Raw genomic sequence first — 18,256 nt, 5'->3', positions numbered from 1 at the left:
TTTCCGGCTCGAAGGACTTTTTTTTTTTCCTGACCAGCCACTATATTGGATGTGTCGGTCGGCAGACAAGCACTTTCCCTGGCTTGCTTTTCCTCTGCTATCTAGAAACACTCTTCATTCTTTGTCTTCTACTTTATCTAGAGAGTTCTCCTGTCTGTTTTGAGAGTTTGTTATTGGTCAGCACTGCTTCTGTAACTGGGTCATTCAACAGTAAGAAAAGGAAACCAGCGTCCCTGGGTGGGCTTGAACCACCAACCTTTCGGTTAACAGCCGAACGCGCTAACCGATTGCGCCACAGAGACTTTCGTGCGCCCTGGCCCTTCTGGTAGAGACATTCAGGTCAATGCCATTATGCCCGAATGGCTTTTTGAACAACACAATAAAACAAACATTTAAAAAACCTCTGTGTGCCCCAAGCGAATCTCTAACATTCAGCAAATGACTTTACCTCATAACTCCCTGATGGATAGTACCACAAAGACTGTCTTTTCCTTAGCAGCTTGACAACGGCTGGTTGGCGGAAATGATACTAGGGTGCAGCACACAGTAGCAGAGTGGCGCAGCGGAAGCGTGCTGGGCCCATAACCCAGAGGTCGATGGATCGAAACCATCCTCTGCTATCTCCTATTTTTTACAGTCCTCTGACACTACAATTTGCCAAAGGTCTATTATGAATGAAAACTTGGGATTCTGCACAGACGATAACGGTAAAGAGGCCCATATTGTTGGCTGTCTCTTGCTTGAAGTCCAGGATGTCTTCATAATCTCCCAGGTTTCTTTTTTATCCATGCATTCTTGGGCCCACAACAGAAAATGTCGATGGACCTGGGCCACCCTCTGCTTCATTTAAACTTTTTCAATCAAATTATTGGGATTGTTTATTCTTTATGAATATTCTGTCCTCTATACCCATTGAAAAGGTTCCTCAACCAACCAATCAGATGTAGTGTTAGACCATTTGACCTTTGTATATCCTCTAGTCTTGATTATACAAAGTCGCAGGGGAAAAGCTACACTTAAAAAAAAAAAAAAAAAAAAAAAAAAAAAGATATTAGCGGAGTGAGCAGAGTGCCTCGTTGTGGCATCTGTTGTGGGGGATTAGCTCAAATGGTAGAGCGCTCGCTTAGCATGCGAGAGGTAGCGGGATCGATGCCCGCATCCTCCAAAATCTTTGTTTGCTGACGCGCCAGGAGAAATGAGTCAGAGCAACTCTGCTTGTATTTTCCTTGACGACGTTTCACTAGTCATCCAACAGGATTTCTCAATTACAATGGCTTCTACTAGAAATCTCATATTGGTGAGTCGTGCCTCAGTTATAGAGGTATGAAGTTGATTGCATTTGCATGACTGAAGCTATTTGGTGCGATTAAAAAATTGCAACAAGTCGTCTGGTTGCTCTGACTTATCCCTCCTGTTATACCATGATCTGAATGAATGAGAACCTTCAGAGATATTTCCTGCCGTTTTTCATAAGGAGGAATGCCTTTCTAGTTATTTCTTGCTCATGCAAGAAGCCTAGGAAGCATACCCGCATACCCGCATACCCGCGTAGCCCGGGCAAACCTTCGATAGCTCAGATGGTAGAGCGGAGGACTGTAGTAGGCTAAACGTCAGCCATCCTTAGGTCGCTGGTTCGATTCCGGCTCGAAGGACTTTTTTTTTTTCCTGACCAGCCACTATATTGGATGTGTCGGTCGGCAGACAAGCACTTTCCCTGGCTTGCTTTTCCTCTGCTATCTAGAAACACTCTTCATTCTTTGTCTTCTACTTTATCTAGAGAGTTCTCCTGTCTGTTTTGAGAGTTTGTTATTGGTCAGCACTGCTTCTGTAACTGGGTCATTCAACAGTAAGAAAAGGAAACCAGCGTCCCTGGGTGGGCTTGAACCACCAACCTTTCGGTTAACAGCCGAACGCGCTAACCGATTGCGCCACAGAGACTTTCGTGCGCCCTGGCCCTTCTGGTAGAGACATTCAGGTCAATGCCATTATGCCCGAATGGCTTTTTGAACAACACAATAAAACAAACATTTAAAAAACCTCTGTGTGCCCCAAGCGAATCTCTAACATTCAGCAAATGACTTTACCTCATAACTCCCTGATGGATAGTACCACAAAGACTGTCTTTTCCTTAGCAGCTTGACAACGGCTGGTTGGCGGAAATGATACTAGGGTGCAGCACACAGTAGCAGAGTGGCGCAGCGGAAGCGTGCTGGGCCCATAACCCAGAGGTCGATGGATCGAAACCATCCTCTGCTATCTCCTATTTTTTACAGTCCTCTGACACTACAATTTGCCAAAGGTCTATTATGAATGAAAACTTGGGATTCTGCACAGACGATAACGGTAAAGAGGCCCATATTGTTGGCTGTCTCTTGCTTGAAGTCCAGGATGTCTTCATAATCTCCCAGGTTTCTTTTTTATCCATGCATTCTTGGGCCCACAACAGAAAATGTCGATGGACCTGGGCCACCCTCTGCTTCATTTAAACTTTTTCAATCAAATTATTGGGATTGTTTATTCTTTATGAATATTCTGTCCTCTATACCCATTGAAAAGGTTCCTCAACCAACCAATCAGATGTAGTGTTAGACCATTTGACCTTTGTATATCCTCTAGTCTTGATTATACAAAGTCGCAGGGGAAAAGCTACACTTAAAAAAAAAAAAAAAAAAAAAAAAAAGATATTAGCGGAGTGAGCAGAGTGCCTCGTTGTGGCATCTGTTGTGGGGGATTAGCTCAAATGGTAGAGCGCTCGCTTAGCATGCGAGAGGTAGCGGGATCGATGCCCGCATCCTCCAAAATCTTTGTTTGCTGACGCGCCAGGAGAAATGAGTCAGAGCAACTCTGCTTGTATTTTCCTTGACGACGTTTCACTAGTCATCCAACAGGATTTCTCAATTACAATGGCTTCTACTAGAAATCTCATATTGGTGAGTCGTGCCTCAGTTATAGAGGTATGAAGTTGATTGCATTTGCATGACTGAAGCTATTTGGTGCGATTAAAAAATTGCAACAAGTCGTCTGGTTGCTCTAAATTATCCCTCCTGTTATACCATGATCTGAATGAATGAGAACCTTCAGAGATATTTCCTGCCATTTTTCATAAGGAGGAATGCCTTTCTAGTTATTTCTTGCTCATGCATGAAGCCTAGGAAGCATACCCGCATACCCGCGTAGCCCGGGCAAACCTTCGATAGCTCAGATGGTAGAGCGGAGGACTGTAGTAGGCTAAACGTCAGCCATCCTTAGGTCGCTGGTTCGATTCCGGCTCGAAGGACTTTTTTTTTTTCCTGACCAGCCACTATATTGGATGTGTCGGTCGGCAGACAAGCACTTTCCCTGGCTTGCTTTTCCTCTGCTATCTAGAAACACTCTTCATTCTTTGTCTTCTACTTTATCTAGAGAGTTCTCCTGTCTGTTTTGAGAGTTTGTTATTGGTCAGCACTGCTTCTGTAACTGGGTCATTCAACAGTAAGAAAAGGAAACCAGCGTCCCTGGGTGGGCTTGAACCACCAACCTTTCGGTTAACAGCCGAACGCGCTAACCGATTGCGCCACAGAGACTTTCGTGCGCCCTGGCCCTTCTGGTAGAGACATTCAGGTCAATGCCATTATGCCCGAATGGCTTTTTGAACAACACAATAAAACAAACATTTAAAAAACCTCTGTGTGCCCCAAGCGAATCTCTAACATTCAGCAAATGACTTTACCTCATAACTCCCTGATGGATAGTACCACAAAGACTGTCTTTTCCTTAGCAGCTTGACAACGGCTGGTTGGCGGAAATGATACTAGGGTGCAGCACACAGTAGCAGAGTGGCGCAGCGGAAGCGTGCTGGGCCCATAACCCAGAGGTCGATGGATCGAAACCATCCTCTGCTATCTCCTATTTTTTACAGTCCTCTGACACTACAATTTGCCAAAGGTCTATTATGAATGAAAACTTGGGATTCTGCACAGACGATAACGGTAAAGAGGCCCATATTGTTGGCTGTCTCTTGCTTGAAGTCCAGGATGTCTTCATAATCTCCCAGGTTTCTTTTTTATCCATGCATTCTTGGGCCCACAACAGAAAATGTCGATGGACCTGGGCCACCCTCTGCTTCATTTAAACTTTTTCAATCAAATTATTGGGATTGTTTATTCTTTATGAATATTCTGTCCTCTATACCCATTGAAAAGGTTCCTCAACCAACCAATCAGATGTAGTGTTAGACCATTTGACCTTTGTATATCCTCTAGTCTTGATTATACAAAGTCGCAGGGGAAAAGCTACACTTAAAAAAAAAAAAAAAAAAAAAAAAAAGATATTAGCGGAGTGAGCAGAGTGCCTCGTTGTGGCATCTGTTGTGGGGGATTAGCTCAAATGGTAGAGCGCTCGCTTAGCATGCGAGAGGTAGCGGGATCGATGCCCGCATCCTCCAAAATCTTTGTTTGCTGACGCGCCAGGAGAAATGAGTCAGAGCAACTCTGCTTGTATTTTCCTTGACGACGTTTCACTAGTCATCCAACAGGATTTCTCAATTACAATGGCTTCTACTAGAAATCTCATATTGGTGAGTCGTGCCTCAGTTATAGAGGTATGAAGTTGATTGCATTTGCATGACTGAAGCTATTTGGTGCGATTAAAAAATTGCAACAAGTCGTCTGGTTGCTCTGACTTATCCCTCCTGTTATACCATGATCTGAATGAATGAGAACCTTCAGAGATATTTCCTGCCGTTTTTCATAAGGAGGAATGCCTTTCTAGTTATTTCTTGCTCATGCAAGAAGCCTAGGAAGCATACCCGCATACCCGCGTAGCCCGGGCAAACCTTCGATAGCTCAGATGGTAGAGCGGAGGACTGTAGTAGGCTAAACGTCAGCCATCCTTAGGTCGCTGGTTCGATTCCGGCTCGAAGGACTTTTTTTTTTTCCTGACCAGCCACTATATTGGATGTGTCGGTCGGCAGACAAGCACTTTCCCTGGCTTGCTTTTCCTCTGCTATCTAGAAACACTCTTCATTCTTTGTCTTCTACTTTATCTAGAGAGTTCTCCTGTCTGTTTTGAGAGTTTGTTATTGGTCAGCACTGCTTCTGTAACTGGGTCATTCAACAGTAAGAAAAGGAAACCAGCGTCCCTGGGTGGGCTTGAACCACCAACCTTTCGGTTAACAGCCGAACGCGCTAACCGATTGCGCCACAGAGACTTTCGTGCGCCCTGGCCCTTCTGGTAGAGACATTCAGGTCAATGCCATTATGCCCGAATGGCTTTTTGAACAACACAATAAAACAAACATTTAAAAAACCTCTGTGTGCCCCAAGCGAATCTCTAACATTCAGCAAATGACTTTACCTCATAACTCCCTGATGGATAGTACCACAAAGACTGTCTTTTCCTTAGCAGCTTGACAACGGCTGGTTGGCGGAAATGATACTAGGGTGCAGCACACAGTAGCAGAGTGGCGCAGCGGAAGCGTGCTGGGCCCATAACCCAGAGGTCGATGGATCGAAACCATCCTCTGCTATCTCCTATTTTTTACAGTCCTCTGACACTACAATTTGCCAAAGGTCTATTATGAATGAAAACTTGGGATTCTGCACAGACGATAACGGTAAAGAGGCCCATATTGTTGGCTGTCTCTTGCTTGAAGTCCAGGATGTCTTCATAATCTCCCAGGTTTCTTTTTTATCCATGCATTCTTGGGCCCACAACAGAAAATGTCGATGGACCTGGGCCACCCTCTGCTTCATTTAAACTTTTTCAATCAAATTATTGGGATTGTTTATTCTTTATGAATATTCTGTCCTCTATACCCATTGAAAAGGTTCCTCAACCAACCAATCAGATGTAGTGTTAGACCATTTGACCTTTGTATATCCTCTAGTCTTGATTATACAAAGTCGCAGGGGAAAAGCTACACTTAAAAAAAAAAAAAAAAAAAAAAGATATTAGCGGAGTGAGCAGAGTGCCTCGTTGTGGCATCTGTTGTGGGGGATTAGCTCAAATGGTAGAGCGCTCGCTTAGCATGCGAGAGGTAGCGGGATCGATGCCCGCATCCTCCAAAATCTTTGTTTGCTGACGCGCCAGGAGAAATGAGTCAGAGCAACTCTGCTTGTATTTTCCTTGACGACGTTTCACTAGTCATCCAACAGGATTTCTCAATTACAATGGCTTCTACTAGAAATCTCATATTGGTGAGTCGTGCCTCAGTTATAGAGGTATGAAGTTGATTGCATTTGCATGACTGAAGCTATTTGGTGCGATTAAAAAATTGCAACAAGTCGTCTGGTTGCTCTGAATTATCCCTCCTGTTATACCATGATCTGAATGAATGAGAACCTTCAGAGATATTTCCTGCCGTTTTTCATAAGGAGGAATGCCTTTCTAGTTATTTCTTGCTCATGCAAGAAGCCTAGGAAGCATACCCGCATACCCGCGTAGCCCGGGCAAACCTTCGATAGCTCAGATGGTAGAGCGGAGGACTGTAGTAGGCTAAACGTCAGCCATCCTTAGGTCGCTGGTTCGATTCCGGCTCGAAGGACTTTTTTTTTTTCCTGACCAGCCACTATATTGGATGTGTCGGTCGGCAGACAAGCACTTTCCCTGGCTTGCTTTTCCTCTGCTATCTAGAAACACTCTTCATTCTTTGTCTTCTACTTTATCTAGAGAGTTCTCCTGTCTGTTTTGAGAGTTTGTTATTGGTCAGCACTGCTTCTGTAACTGGGTCATTCAACAGTAAGAAAAGGAAACCAGCGTCCCTGGGTGGGCTTGAACCACCAACCTTTCGGTTAACAGCCGAACGCGCTAACCGATTGCGCCACAGAGACTTTCGTGCGCCCTGGCCCTTCTGGTAGAGACATTCAGGTCAATGCCATTATGCCCGAATGGCTTTTTGAACAACACAATAAAACAAACATTTAAAAAACCTCTGTGTGCCCCAAGCGAATCTCTAACATTCAGCAAATGACTTTACCTCATAACTCCCTGATGGATAGTACCACAAAGACTGTCTTTTCCTTAGCAGCTTGACAACGGCTGGTTGGCGGAAATGATACTAGGGTGCAGCACACAGTAGCAGAGTGGCGCAGCGGAAGCGTGCTGGGCCCATAACCCAGAGGTCGATGGATCGAAACCATCCTCTGCTATCTCCTATTTTTTACAGTCCTCTGACACTACAATTTGCCAAAGGTCTATTATGAATGAAAACTTGGGATTCTGCACAGACGATAACGGTAAAGAGGCCCATATTGTTGGCTGTCTCTTGCTTGAAGTCCAGGATGTCTTCATAATCTCCCAGGTTTCTTTTTTATCCATGCATTCTTGGGCCCACAACAGAAAATGTCGATGGACCTGGGCCACCCTCTGCTTCATTTAAACTTTTTCAATCAAATTATTGGGATTGTTTATTCTTTATGAATATTCTGTCCTCTATACCCATTGAAAAGGTTCCTCAACCAACCAATCAGATGTAGTGTTAGACCATTTGACCTTTGTATATCCTCTAGTCTTGATTATACAAAGTCGCAGGGGAAAAGCTACACTTAAAAAAAAAAAAAAAAAAAAGATATTAGCGGAGTGAGCAGAGTGCCTCGTTGTGGCATCTGTTGTGGGGGATTAGCTCAAATGGTAGAGCGCTCGCTTAGCATGCGAGAGGTAGCGGGATCGATGCCCGCATCCTCCAAAATCTTTGTTTGCTGACGCGCCAGGAGAAATGAGTCAGAGCAACTCTGCTTGTATTTTCCTTGACGACGTTTCACTAGTCATCCAACAGGATTTCTCAATTACAATGGCTTCTACTAGAAATCTCATATTGGTGAGTCGTGCCTCAGTTATAGAGGTATGAAGTTGATTGCATTTGCATGACTGAAGCTATTTGGTGCGATTAAAAAATTGCAACAAGTCGTCTGGTTGCTCTAAATTATCCCTCCTGTTATACCATGATCTGAATGAATGAGAACCTTCAGAGATATTTCCTGCCATTTTTCATAAGGAGGAATGCCTTTCTAGTTATTTCTTGCTCATGCATGAAGCCTAGGAAGCATACCCGCATACCCGCATACCCGCGTAGCCCGGGCAAACCTTCGATAGCTCAGATGGTAGAGCGGAGGACTGTAGTAGGCTAAACGTCAGCCATCCTTAGGTCGCTGGTTCGATTCCGGCTCGAAGGACTTTTTTTTTTTCCTGACCAGCCACTATATTGGATGTGTCGGTCGGCAGACAAGCACTTTCCCTGGCTTGCTTTTCCTCTGCTATCTAGAAACACTCTTCATTCTTTGTCTTCTACTTTATCTAGAGAGTTCTCCTGTCTGTTTTGAGAGTTTGTTATTGGTCAGCACTGCTTCTGTAACTGGGTCATTCAACAGTAAGAAAAGGAAACCAGCGTCCCTGGGTGGGCTTGAACCACCAACCTTTCGGTTAACAGCCGAACGCGCTAACCGATTGCGCCACAGAGACTTTCGTGCGCCCTGGCCCTTCTGGTAGAGACATTCAGGTCAATGCCATTATGCCCGAATGGCTTTTTGAACAACACAATAAAACAAACATTTAAAAAACCTCTGTGTGCCCCAAGCGAATCTCTAACATTCAGCAAATGACTTTACCTCATAACTCCCTGATGGATAGTACCACAAAGACTGTCTTTTCCTTAGCAGCTTGACAACGGCTGGTTGGCGGAAATGATACTAGGGTGCAGCACACAGTAGCAGAGTGGCGCAGCGGAAGCGTGCTGGGCCCATAACCCAGAGGTCGATGGATCGAAACCATCCTCTGCTATCTCCTATTTTTTACAGTCCTCTGACACTACAATTTGCCAAAGGTCTATTATGAATGAAAACTTGGGATTCTGCACAGACGATAACGGTAAAGAGGCCCATATTGTTGGCTGTCTCTTGCTTGAAGTCCAGGATGTCTTCATAATCTCCCAGGTTTCTTTTTTATCCATGCATTCTTGGGCCCACAACAGAAAATGTCGATGGACCTGGGCCACCCTCTGCTTCATTTAAACTTTTTCAATCAAATTATTGGGATTGTTTATTCTTTATGAATATTCTGTCCTCTATACCCATTGAAAAGGTTCCTCAACCAACCAATCAGATGTAGTGTTAGACCATTTGACCTTTGTATATCCTCTAGTCTTGATTATACAAAGTCGCAGGGGAAAAGCTACACTTAAAAAAAAAAAAAAAAAAAGATATTAGCGGAGTGAGCAGAGTGCCTCGTTGTGGCATCTGTTGTGGGGGATTAGCTCAAATGGTAGAGCGCTCGCTTAGCATGCGAGAGGTAGCGGGATCGATGCCCGCATCCTCCAAAATCTTTGTTTGCTGACGCGCCAGGAGAAATGAGTCAGAGCAACTCTGCTTGTATTTTCCTTGACGACGTTTCACTAGTCATCCAACAGGATTTCTCAATTACAATGGCTTCTACTAGAAATCTCATATTGGTGAGTCGTGCCTCAGTTATAGAGGTATGAAGTTGATTGCATTTGCATGACTGAAGCTATTTGGTGCGATTAAAAAATTGCAACAAGTCGTCTGGTTGCTCTAAATTATCCCTCCTGTTATACCATGATCTGAATGAATGAGAACCTTCAGAGATATTTCCTGCCATTTTTCATAAGGAGGAATGCCTTTCTAGTTATTTCTTGCTCATGCATGAAGCCTAGGAAGCATACCCGCATACCCGCGTAGCCCGGGCAAACCTTCGATAGCTCAGATGGTAGAGCGGAGGACTGTAGTAGGCTAAACGTCAGCCATCCTTAGGTCGCTGGTTCGATTCCGGCTCGAAGGACTTTTTTTTTTTCCTGACCAGCCACTATATTGGATGTGTCGGTCGGCAGACAAGCACTTTCCCTGGCTTGCTTTTCCTCTGCTATCTAGAAACACTCTTCATTCTTTGTCTTCTACTTTATCTAGAGAGTTCTCCTGTCTGTTTTGAGAGTTTGTTATTGGTCAGCACTGCTTCTGTAACTGGGTCATTCAACAGTAAGAAAAGGAAACCAGCGTCCCTGGGTGGGCTTGAACCACCAACCTTTCGGTTAACAGCCGAACGCGCTAACCGATTGCGCCACAGAGACTTTCGTGCGCCCTGGCCCTTCTGGTAGAGACATTCAGGTCAATGCCATTATGCCCGAATGGCTTTTTGAACAACACAATAAAACAAACATTTAAAAAACCTCTGTGTGCCCCAAGCGAATCTCTAACATTCAGCAAATGACTTTACCTCATAACTCCCTGATGGATAGTACCACAAAGACTGTCTTTTCCTTAGCAGCTTGACAACGGCTGGTTGGCGGAAATGATACTAGGGTGCAGCACACAGTAGCAGAGTGGCGCAGCGGAAGCGTGCTGGGCCCATAACCCAGAGGTCGATGGATCGAAACCATCCTCTGCTATCTCCTATTTTTTACAGTCCTCTGACACTACAATTTGCCAAAGGTCTATTATGAATGAAAACTTGGGATTCTGCACAGACGATAACGGTAAAGAGGCCCATATTGTTGGCTGTCTCTTGCTTGAAGTCCAGGATGTCTTCATAATCTCCCAGGTTTCTTTTTTATCCATGCATTCTTGGGCCCACAACAGAAAATGTCGATGGACCTGGGCCACCCTCTGCTTCATTTAAACTTTTTCAATCAAATTATTGGGATTGTTTATTCTTTATGAATATTCTGTCCTCTATACCCATTGAAAAGGTTCCTCAACCAACCAATCAGATGTAGTGTTAGACCATTTGACCTTTGTATATCCTCTAGTCTTGATTATACAAAGTCGCAGGGGAAAAGCTACACTTAAAAAAAAAAAAAAAAAAAAAAGATATTAGCGGAGTGAGCAGAGTGCCTCGTTGTGGCATCTGTTGTGGGGGATTAGCTCAAATGGTAGAGCGCTCGCTTAGCATGCGAGAGGTAGCGGGATCGATGCCCGCATCCTCCAAAATCTTTGTTTGCTGACGCGCCAGGAGAAATGAGTCAGAGCAACTCTGCTTGTATTTTCCTTGACGACGTTTCACTAGTCATCCAACAGGATTTCTCAATTACAATGGCTTCTACTAGAAATCTCATATTGGTGAGTCGTGCCTCAGTTATAGAGGTATGAAGTTGATTGCATTTGCATGACTGAAGCTATTTGGTGCGATTAAAAAATTGCAACAAGTCGTCTGGTTGCTCTAAATTATCCCTCCTGTTATACCATGATCTGAATGAATGAGAACCTTCAGAGATATTTCCTGCCATTTTTCATAAGGAGGAATGCCTTTCTAGTTATTTCTTGCTCATGCATGAAGCCTAGGAAGCATACCCGCATACCCGCATACCCGCATACCCGCATACCCGCGTAGCCCGGGCAAACCTTCGATAGCTCAGATGGTAGAGCGGAGGACTGTAGTAGGCTAAACGTCAGCCATCCTTAGGTCGCTGGTTCGATTCCGGCTCGAAGGACTTTTTTTTTTTCCTGACCAGCCACTATATTGGATGTGTCGGTCGGCAGACAAGCACTTTCCCTGGCTTGCTTTTCCTCTGCTATCTAGAAACACTCTTCATTCTTTGTCTTCTACTTTATCTAGAGAGTTCTCCTGTCTGTTTTGAGAGTTTGTTATTGGTCAGCACTGCTTCTGTAACTGGGTCATTCAACAGTAAGAAAAGGAAACCAGCGTCCCTGGGTGGGCTTGAACCACCAACCTTTCGGTTAACAGCCGAACGCGCTAACCGATTGCGCCACAGAGACTTTCGTGCGCCCTGGCCCTTCTGGTAGAGACATTCAGGTCAATGCCATTATGCCCGAATGGCTTTTTGAACAACACAATAAAACAAACATTTAAAAAACCTCTGTGTGCCCCAAGCGAATCTCTAACATTCAGCAAATGACTTTACCTCATAACTCCCTGATGGATAGTACCACAAAGACTGTCTTTTCCTTAGCAGCTTGACAACGGCTGGTTGGCGGAAATGATACTAGGGTGCAGCACACAGTAGCAGAGTGGCGCAGCGGAAGCGTGCTGGGCCCATAACCCAGAGGTCGATGGATCGAAACCATCCTCTGCTATCTCCTATTTTTTACAGTCCTCTGACACTACAATTTGCCAAAGGTCTATTATGAATGAAAACTTGGGATTCTGCACAGACGATAACGGTAAAGAGGCCCATATTGTTGGCTGTCTCTTGCTTGAAGTCCAGGATGTCTTCATAATCTCCCAGGTTTCTTTTTTATCCATGCATTCTTGGGCCCACAACAGAAAATGTCGATGGACCTGGGCCACCCTCTGCTTCATTTAAACTTTTTCAATCAAATTATTGGGATTGTTTATTCTTTATGAATATTCTGTCCTCTATACCCATTGAAAAGGTTCCTCAACCAACCAATCAGATGTAGTGTTAGACCATTTGACCTTTGTATATCCTCTAGTCTTGATTATACAAAGTCGCAGGGGAAAAGCTACACTTAAAAAAAAAAAAAAAAAAAAAAAAAGATATTAGCGGAGTGAGCAGAGTGCCTCGTTGTGGCATCTGTTGTGGGGGATTAGCTCAAATGGTAGAGCGCTCGCTTAGCATGCGAGAGGTAGCGGGATCGATGCCCGCATCCTCCAAAATCTTTGTTTGCTGACGCGCCAGGAGAAATGAGTCAGAGCAACTCTGCTTGTATTTTCCTTGACGACGTTTCACTAGTCATCCAACAGGATTTCTCAATTACAATGGCTTCTACTAGAAATCTCATATTGGTGAGTCGTGCCTCAGTTATAGAGGTATGAAGTTGATTGCATTTGCATGACTGAAGCTATTTGGTGCGATTAAAAAATTGCAACAAGTCGTCTGGTTGCTCTAAATTATCCCTCCTGTTATACCATGATCTGAATGAATGAGAACCTTCAGAGATATTTCCTGCCATTTTTCATAAGGAGGAATGCCTTTCTAGTTATTTCTTGCTCATGCATGAAGCCTAGGAAGCATACCCGCATACCCGCGTAGCCCGGGCAAACCTTCGATAGCTCAGATGGTAGAGCGGAGGACTGTAGTAGGCTAAACGTCAGCCATCCTTAGGTCGCTGGTTCGATTCCGGCTCGAAGGACTTTTTTTTTTTCCTGACCAGCCACTATATTGGATGTGTCGGTCGGCAGACAAGCACTTTCCCTGGCTTGCTTTTCCTCTGCTATCTAGAAACACTCTTCATTCTTTGTCTTCTACTTTATCTAGAGAGTTCTCCTGTCTGTTTTGAGAGTTTGTTATTGGTCAGCACTGCTTCTGTAACTGGGTCATTCAACAGTAAGAAAAGGAAACCAGCGTCCCTGGGTGGGCTTGAACCACCAACCTTTCGGTTAACAGCCGAACGCGCTAACCGATTGCGCCACAGAGACTTTCGTGCGCCCTGGCCCTTCTGGTAGAGACATTCAGGTCAATGCCATTATGCCCGAATGGCTTTTTGAACAACACAATAAAACAAACATTTAAAAAACCTCTGTGTGCCCCAAGCGAATCTCTAACATTCAGCAAATGACTTTACCTCATAACTCCCTGATGGATAGTACCACAAAGACTGTCTTTTCCTTAGCAGCTTGACAACGGCTGGTTGGCGGAAATGATACTAGGGTGCAGCACACAGTAGCAGAGTGGCGCAGCGGAAGCGTGCTGGGCCCATAACCCAGAGGTCGATGGATCGAAACCATCCTCTGCTATCTCCTATTTTTTACAGTCCTCTGACACTACAATTTGCCAAAGGTCTATTATGAATGAAAACTTGGGATTCTGCACAGACGATAACGGTAAAGAGGCCCATATTGTTGGCTGTCTCTTGCTTGAAGTCCAGGATGTCTTCATAATCTCCCAGGTTTCTTTTTTATCCATGCATTCTTGGGCCCACAACAGAAAATGTCGATGGACCTGGGCCACCCTCTGCTTCATTTAAACTTTTTCAATCAAATTATTGGGATTGTTTATTCTTTATGAATATTCTGTCCTCTATACCCATTGAAAAGGTTCCTCAACCAACCAATCAGATGTAGTGTTAGACCATTTGACCTTTGTATATCCTCTAGTCTTGATTATACAAAGTCGCAGGGGAAAAGCTACACTTAAAAAAAAAAAAAAAGATATTAGCGGAGTGAGCAGAGTGCCTCGTTGTGGCATCTGTTGTGGGGGATTAGCTCAAATGGTAGAGCGCTCGCTTAGCATGCGAGAGGTAGCGGGATCGATGCCCGCATCCTCCAAAATCTTTGTTTGCTGACGCGCCAGGAGAAATGAGTCAGAGCAACTCTGCTTGTATTTTCCTTGACGACGTTTCACTAGTCATCCAACAGGATTTCTCAATTACAATGGCTTCTACTAGAAATCTCATATTGGTGAGTCGTGCCTCAGTTATAGAGGTATGAAGTTGATTGCATTTGCATGACTGAAGCTATTTGGTGCGATTAAAAAATTGCAACAAGTCGTCTGGTTGCTCTAAATTATCCCTCCTGTTATACCATGATCTGAATGAATGAGAACCTTCAGAGATATTTCCTGCCATTTTTCATAAGGAGGAATGCCTTTCTAGTTATTTCTTGCTCATGCATGAAGCCTAGGAAGCATACCCGCATACCCACGTAGCCCGGGCAAACCTTCGATAGCTCAGATGGTAGAGCGGAGGACTGTAGTAGGCTAAACGTCAGCCATCCTTAGGTCGCTGGTTCGATTCCGGCTCGAAGGACTTTTTTTTTTTCCTGACCAGCCACTATATTGGATGTGTCGGTCGGCAGACAAGCACTTTCCCTGGCTTGCTTTTCCTCTGCTATCTAGAAACACTCTTCATTCTTTGTCTTCTACTTTATCTAGAGAGTTCTCCTGTCTGTTTTGAGAGTTTGTTATTGGTCAGCACTGCTTCTGTAACTGGGTCATTCAACAGTAAGAAAAGGAAACCAGCGTCCCTGGGTGGGCTTGAACCACCAACCTTTCGGTTAACAGCCGAACGCGCTAACCGATTGCGCCACAGAGACTTTCGTGCGCCCTGGCCCTTCTGGTAGAGACATTCAGGTCAATGCCATTATGCCCGAATGGCTTTTTGAACAACACAATAAAACAAACATTTAAAAAACCTCTGTGTGCCCCAAGCGAATCTCTAACATTCAGCAAATGACTTTACCTCATAACTCCCTGATGGATAGTACCACAAAGACTGTCTTTTCCTTAGCAGCTTGACAACGGCTGGTTGGCGGAAATGATACTAGGGTGCAGCACACAGTAGCAGAGTGGCGCAGCGGAAGCGTGCTGGGCCCATAACCCAGAGGTCGATGGATCGAAACCATCCTCTGCTATCTCCTATTTTTTACAGTCCTCTGACACTACAATTTGCCAAAGGTCTATTATGAATGAAAACTTGGGATTCTGCACAGACGATAACGGTAAAGAGGCCCATATTGTTGGCTGTCTCTTGCTTGAAGTCCAGGATGTCTTCATAATCTCCCAGGTTTCTTTTTTATCCATGCATTCTTGGGCCCACAACAGAAAATGTCGATGGACCTGGGCCACCCTCTGCTTCATTTAAACTTTTTCAATCAAATTATTGGGATTGTTTATTCTTTATGAATATTCTGTCCTCTATACCCATTGAAAAGGTTCCTCAACCAACCAATCAGATGTAGTGTTAGACCATTTGACCTTTGTATATCCTCTAGTCTTGATTATACAAAGTCGCAGGGGAAAAGCTACACTAAAAAAAAAAAAAAAAAAAAAAAAAAAAAGATATTAGCGGAGTGAGCAGAGTGCCTCGTTGTGGCATCTGTTGTGGGGGATTAGCTCAAATGGTAGAGCGCTCGCTTAGCATGCGAGAGGTAGCGGGATCGATGCCCGCATCCTCCAAAATCTTTGTTTGCTGACGCGCCAGGAGAAATGAGTCAGAGCAACTCTGCTTGTATTTTCCTTGACGACGTTTCACTAGTCATCCAACAGGATTTCTCAATTACAATGGCTTCTACTAGAAATCTCATATTGGTGAGTCGTGCCTCAGTTATAGAGGTATGAAGTTGATTGCATTTGCATGACTGAAGCTATTTGGTGCGATTAAAAAATTGCAACAAGTCGTCTGGTTGCTCTAAATTATCCCTCCTGTTATACCATGATCTGAATGAATGAGAACCTTCAGAGATATTTCCTGCCATTTTTCATAAGGAGGAATGCCTTTCTAGTTATTTCTTGCTCATGCAAGAAGCCTAGGAAGCATACCCGCATACCCGCATACCCGCGTAGACTGGGCAAACCTTTGATAGCTCAGATGGTAGAGCGGAGGACTGTAGTAGGCTAAACATCAGCCATCCTTAGGTCGCTGGTTCGATTCCAGCTCGAAGGACTTTTTTTTTTTTCCTGACCAGCCACTATATTGGATGTGTCGGTCGGCAGACAAGCACTTTCCCTGGCTTGCTTTTCTTCTGCTATCTAGAAACACTCTTCATTCTTTGTCTTCTACTTTATCTAGAGAGTTCTCCTGTCTGTTTTGAGAGTTTGTTATTGGTCAGCACTGCTTCTGTAACTGGGTCATTCAACAGTAAGAAAAGGAAACCAGCGTCCCTGGGTGGGCTTGAACCACCAACCTTTCAGTTAACAGCCGAATGCGCTAACCGATTGCGCCACAGAGACTTTCGTGCGCCATGGCCCTTCTGGTAGAGACATTCAGGTCAATGCCATTATACCCGAATGGCTTTTTGAACAACAAAATAAAACAAACATTTAAAAAACCTCTGTGTGCCCCAAGCGAATCTCTAACATTCAGCAAATGACTTTACCTCATAACTCCCTGATGGATAGTACCACAAAGACTGTTTTTTCCTTAGCAGTTCGACAACGGCTGGTTGGCGGAAATGATACTAGGGTGCAGCACACAGTAGCAGAGTGGCGCAGCGGAAGCGTGCTGGGCCCATAACCCAGAGGTCGATGGATCGAAACCATTCTCTGCTATCTCCTATTTTTTACAGTCCTCTGACACTACAATTTGCCAAAGGTCTATTATGAATGAAAACTTGGGATTCTGCACAGACGGTAAAGAGGCCCATATTGTTGGCTGTCTCTTGCTTGAAGTCCAGGATGTCTTCATAATCTCCCAGGTTTCTTTTTTATCCATGCATTCTTGGGCCCACAACAGAAAATGTCGATGGACCTGGGCCACCCTCTGCTTCATTTAAACTTTTTCAATCAAATTATTGGGATTGTTTATTCTTTATGAATATTCTGTCCTCTATACCCATTGAAAAGGTTCCTCAACCAACCAATCAGATGTAGTGTTAGACCATTTGACCTTTGTATATCCTCTAGTCTTGATTATACAAAGTCGCAGGGGAAAAGCTACACTTAAAAAAATTAAAAAAAAATAAAAAAAAAGATATTAGCGGAGGGTGCAGTACACAGTAGCAGAGTGGCGCAGCGGAAGCGTGCTGGGCCCATAACCCAGAGGTCGATGGATCGAAACCATCCTCTGTTATATCCTATTTTTTACAGTCCTCTGACATTACAATTTGCCAATCTACAGAACACTGATCCCAAGCCCGAACTTCTGTGCGTGATTTTTCTCTCGCGAGTGCAAAATGCATTACAATGTTTTGCACTCACGCGGAAAAATCGTGGGTGTTCCCGTAACGCACCCGCACATTTTCCCGAAACGACCGCCTGAAAGAGGCCTAAGGGTTACGCCCGCTTCACAGTGACAGACCTAACTCTGACAGGCCAAACTCCCCTTTTAACGCACCGCAAACAACCGCAAACAGTCCATTTGCACAACCGCAAACTCCCCATTTGCACATGGTTGGATACCAAGCTAGCCATGTCCCGTTCCTTGTCCTCACTGACGTCATTGAAGGTCTCTTCCTCCACCCAGCCACGTACAACACCAAGGGTCCCCGAAAGGTGACAACAAGCCCCCTGGGACGCCTGCTGTGGTTGGTCTTCCACCTCCTCAAAGCCACCTTCCTCCTCTGACTCCTCATCTTCAGACTCCTCTCTCTGCGTTGCCGCAGGTCCAGCAATCGACGACGACAAGGCTGCTTCTGGTGGTGATGGTGACCACAACTCTTCCTTTTCATCTATGCCTGATCCAGCACTCTTCGCAGGGCACGCTCCAGAAAAAACGCATATGGGATGAGGTCGATGATGTTGCCTTGGGTTTGACTGACCAGGTTTGTCACCTCCGCAAAAGGACGCATGAGCCTACAGCCATTGTGCACGAACGTTCAGTAACGCGGTCAAAAAATACCCAGCTCCGCAGAGGCTGTCCTTTTCTTTTTTTTTATTAAAAAAATCTGTTCTTACCAGTTTAATCTCTGTTTTGTT

At 44.5% G+C, this 18,256-nt stretch overlaps 41 non-coding genes across 41 annotated transcripts; 30 read left to right on the top strand and 11 right to left on the bottom strand.

The window, feature by feature from the left end:
• Positions 1–228: 228 nt before the first annotated feature.
• Positions 229–302, bottom strand: TRNAN-GUU. Its single transcript has one exon. It is a non-coding gene; the product is annotated as a tRNA-Asn (tRNA).
• Positions 303–548: 246 nt separating this feature from the next.
• Positions 549–620, top strand: TRNAM-CAU. The gene has a single exon. It is a non-coding gene; the product is annotated as a tRNA-Met (tRNA).
• Positions 621–1,092: 472 nt separating this feature from the next.
• Positions 1,093–1,165, top strand: TRNAA-AGC. The gene has a single exon. It is a non-coding gene; the product is annotated as a tRNA-Ala (tRNA).
• A 397-nt stretch (positions 1,166–1,562) lies between these two features.
• Positions 1,563–1,652, top strand: TRNAY-GUA. Its single transcript is given in 2 exon segments — positions 1,563–1,599; positions 1,617–1,652. It is a non-coding gene; the product is annotated as a tRNA-Tyr (tRNA).
• Positions 1,653–1,864: 212 nt separating this feature from the next.
• Positions 1,865–1,938, bottom strand: TRNAN-GUU. Its single transcript has one exon. It is a non-coding gene; the product is annotated as a tRNA-Asn (tRNA).
• Positions 1,939–2,184: 246 nt separating this feature from the next.
• On the top strand, positions 2,185–2,256 carry TRNAM-CAU. Its single transcript has one exon. It is a non-coding gene; the product is annotated as a tRNA-Met (tRNA).
• Positions 2,257–2,725: 469 nt separating this feature from the next.
• Positions 2,726–2,798, top strand: TRNAA-AGC. Its single transcript has one exon. It is a non-coding gene; the product is annotated as a tRNA-Ala (tRNA).
• Positions 2,799–3,187: 389 nt separating this feature from the next.
• On the top strand, positions 3,188–3,277 carry TRNAY-GUA. Its single transcript is given in 2 exon segments — positions 3,188–3,224; positions 3,242–3,277. It is a non-coding gene; the product is annotated as a tRNA-Tyr (tRNA).
• Positions 3,278–3,489: 212 nt separating this feature from the next.
• TRNAN-GUU lies at positions 3,490–3,563 on the bottom strand. Its single transcript has one exon. It is a non-coding gene; the product is annotated as a tRNA-Asn (tRNA).
• A 246-nt stretch (positions 3,564–3,809) lies between these two features.
• TRNAM-CAU lies at positions 3,810–3,881 on the top strand. Its single transcript has one exon. It is a non-coding gene; the product is annotated as a tRNA-Met (tRNA).
• Positions 3,882–4,350: 469 nt separating this feature from the next.
• On the top strand, positions 4,351–4,423 carry TRNAA-AGC. Its single transcript has one exon. It is a non-coding gene; the product is annotated as a tRNA-Ala (tRNA).
• A 389-nt stretch (positions 4,424–4,812) lies between these two features.
• TRNAY-GUA lies at positions 4,813–4,902 on the top strand. The gene is given in 2 exon segments: positions 4,813–4,849; positions 4,867–4,902. It is a non-coding gene; the product is annotated as a tRNA-Tyr (tRNA).
• A 212-nt stretch (positions 4,903–5,114) lies between these two features.
• Positions 5,115–5,188, bottom strand: TRNAN-GUU. Its single transcript has one exon. It is a non-coding gene; the product is annotated as a tRNA-Asn (tRNA).
• Positions 5,189–5,434: 246 nt separating this feature from the next.
• TRNAM-CAU lies at positions 5,435–5,506 on the top strand. Its single transcript has one exon. It is a non-coding gene; the product is annotated as a tRNA-Met (tRNA).
• A 465-nt stretch (positions 5,507–5,971) lies between these two features.
• Positions 5,972–6,044, top strand: TRNAA-AGC. The gene has a single exon. It is a non-coding gene; the product is annotated as a tRNA-Ala (tRNA).
• A 389-nt stretch (positions 6,045–6,433) lies between these two features.
• Positions 6,434–6,523, top strand: TRNAY-GUA. The gene is given in 2 exon segments: positions 6,434–6,470; positions 6,488–6,523. It is a non-coding gene; the product is annotated as a tRNA-Tyr (tRNA).
• Positions 6,524–6,735: 212 nt separating this feature from the next.
• Positions 6,736–6,809, bottom strand: TRNAN-GUU. The gene has a single exon. It is a non-coding gene; the product is annotated as a tRNA-Asn (tRNA).
• Positions 6,810–7,055: 246 nt separating this feature from the next.
• Positions 7,056–7,127, top strand: TRNAM-CAU. Its single transcript has one exon. It is a non-coding gene; the product is annotated as a tRNA-Met (tRNA).
• A 463-nt stretch (positions 7,128–7,590) lies between these two features.
• TRNAA-AGC lies at positions 7,591–7,663 on the top strand. The gene has a single exon. It is a non-coding gene; the product is annotated as a tRNA-Ala (tRNA).
• A 397-nt stretch (positions 7,664–8,060) lies between these two features.
• TRNAY-GUA lies at positions 8,061–8,150 on the top strand. The gene is given in 2 exon segments: positions 8,061–8,097; positions 8,115–8,150. It is a non-coding gene; the product is annotated as a tRNA-Tyr (tRNA).
• Positions 8,151–8,362: 212 nt separating this feature from the next.
• On the bottom strand, positions 8,363–8,436 carry TRNAN-GUU. The gene has a single exon. It is a non-coding gene; the product is annotated as a tRNA-Asn (tRNA).
• Positions 8,437–8,682: 246 nt separating this feature from the next.
• Positions 8,683–8,754, top strand: TRNAM-CAU. Its single transcript has one exon. It is a non-coding gene; the product is annotated as a tRNA-Met (tRNA).
• A 462-nt stretch (positions 8,755–9,216) lies between these two features.
• On the top strand, positions 9,217–9,289 carry TRNAA-AGC. Its single transcript has one exon. It is a non-coding gene; the product is annotated as a tRNA-Ala (tRNA).
• A 389-nt stretch (positions 9,290–9,678) lies between these two features.
• Positions 9,679–9,768, top strand: TRNAY-GUA. The gene is given in 2 exon segments: positions 9,679–9,715; positions 9,733–9,768. It is a non-coding gene; the product is annotated as a tRNA-Tyr (tRNA).
• A 212-nt stretch (positions 9,769–9,980) lies between these two features.
• Positions 9,981–10,054, bottom strand: TRNAN-GUU. Its single transcript has one exon. It is a non-coding gene; the product is annotated as a tRNA-Asn (tRNA).
• Positions 10,055–10,300: 246 nt separating this feature from the next.
• Positions 10,301–10,372, top strand: TRNAM-CAU. Its single transcript has one exon. It is a non-coding gene; the product is annotated as a tRNA-Met (tRNA).
• A 465-nt stretch (positions 10,373–10,837) lies between these two features.
• On the top strand, positions 10,838–10,910 carry TRNAA-AGC. Its single transcript has one exon. It is a non-coding gene; the product is annotated as a tRNA-Ala (tRNA).
• Positions 10,911–11,323: 413 nt separating this feature from the next.
• TRNAY-GUA lies at positions 11,324–11,413 on the top strand. The gene is given in 2 exon segments: positions 11,324–11,360; positions 11,378–11,413. It is a non-coding gene; the product is annotated as a tRNA-Tyr (tRNA).
• Positions 11,414–11,625: 212 nt separating this feature from the next.
• TRNAN-GUU lies at positions 11,626–11,699 on the bottom strand. The gene has a single exon. It is a non-coding gene; the product is annotated as a tRNA-Asn (tRNA).
• A 246-nt stretch (positions 11,700–11,945) lies between these two features.
• On the top strand, positions 11,946–12,017 carry TRNAM-CAU. Its single transcript has one exon. It is a non-coding gene; the product is annotated as a tRNA-Met (tRNA).
• A 468-nt stretch (positions 12,018–12,485) lies between these two features.
• TRNAA-AGC lies at positions 12,486–12,558 on the top strand. The gene has a single exon. It is a non-coding gene; the product is annotated as a tRNA-Ala (tRNA).
• A 389-nt stretch (positions 12,559–12,947) lies between these two features.
• On the top strand, positions 12,948–13,037 carry TRNAY-GUA. The gene is given in 2 exon segments: positions 12,948–12,984; positions 13,002–13,037. It is a non-coding gene; the product is annotated as a tRNA-Tyr (tRNA).
• A 212-nt stretch (positions 13,038–13,249) lies between these two features.
• On the bottom strand, positions 13,250–13,323 carry TRNAN-GUU. Its single transcript has one exon. It is a non-coding gene; the product is annotated as a tRNA-Asn (tRNA).
• Positions 13,324–13,569: 246 nt separating this feature from the next.
• TRNAM-CAU lies at positions 13,570–13,641 on the top strand. The gene has a single exon. It is a non-coding gene; the product is annotated as a tRNA-Met (tRNA).
• Positions 13,642–14,099: 458 nt separating this feature from the next.
• Positions 14,100–14,172, top strand: TRNAA-AGC. Its single transcript has one exon. It is a non-coding gene; the product is annotated as a tRNA-Ala (tRNA).
• A 389-nt stretch (positions 14,173–14,561) lies between these two features.
• On the top strand, positions 14,562–14,651 carry TRNAY-GUA. The gene is given in 2 exon segments: positions 14,562–14,598; positions 14,616–14,651. It is a non-coding gene; the product is annotated as a tRNA-Tyr (tRNA).
• Positions 14,652–14,863: 212 nt separating this feature from the next.
• Positions 14,864–14,937, bottom strand: TRNAN-GUU. The gene has a single exon. It is a non-coding gene; the product is annotated as a tRNA-Asn (tRNA).
• A 246-nt stretch (positions 14,938–15,183) lies between these two features.
• On the top strand, positions 15,184–15,255 carry TRNAM-CAU. Its single transcript has one exon. It is a non-coding gene; the product is annotated as a tRNA-Met (tRNA).
• Positions 15,256–15,726: 471 nt separating this feature from the next.
• TRNAA-AGC lies at positions 15,727–15,799 on the top strand. Its single transcript has one exon. It is a non-coding gene; the product is annotated as a tRNA-Ala (tRNA).
• A 397-nt stretch (positions 15,800–16,196) lies between these two features.
• On the top strand, positions 16,197–16,286 carry TRNAY-GUA. Its single transcript is given in 2 exon segments — positions 16,197–16,233; positions 16,251–16,286. It is a non-coding gene; the product is annotated as a tRNA-Tyr (tRNA).
• Positions 16,287–16,499: 213 nt separating this feature from the next.
• Positions 16,500–16,573, bottom strand: TRNAN-GUU. Its single transcript has one exon. It is a non-coding gene; the product is annotated as a tRNA-Asn (tRNA).
• Between the last annotated feature and the right edge of the window lie 1,683 nt (positions 16,574–18,256).

Source organism: Bufo bufo, chromosome 4 (genome assembly GCF_905171765.1).
Source record: "Bufo bufo chromosome 4, aBufBuf1.1, whole genome shotgun sequence".
NCBI lineage: Eukaryota > Metazoa > Chordata > Amphibia > Anura > Bufonidae > Bufo > Bufo bufo.
The sequence above is the reverse complement of the archived record's forward strand: the minus strand, read 5'-3'. Positions and strand labels throughout refer to the sequence as shown.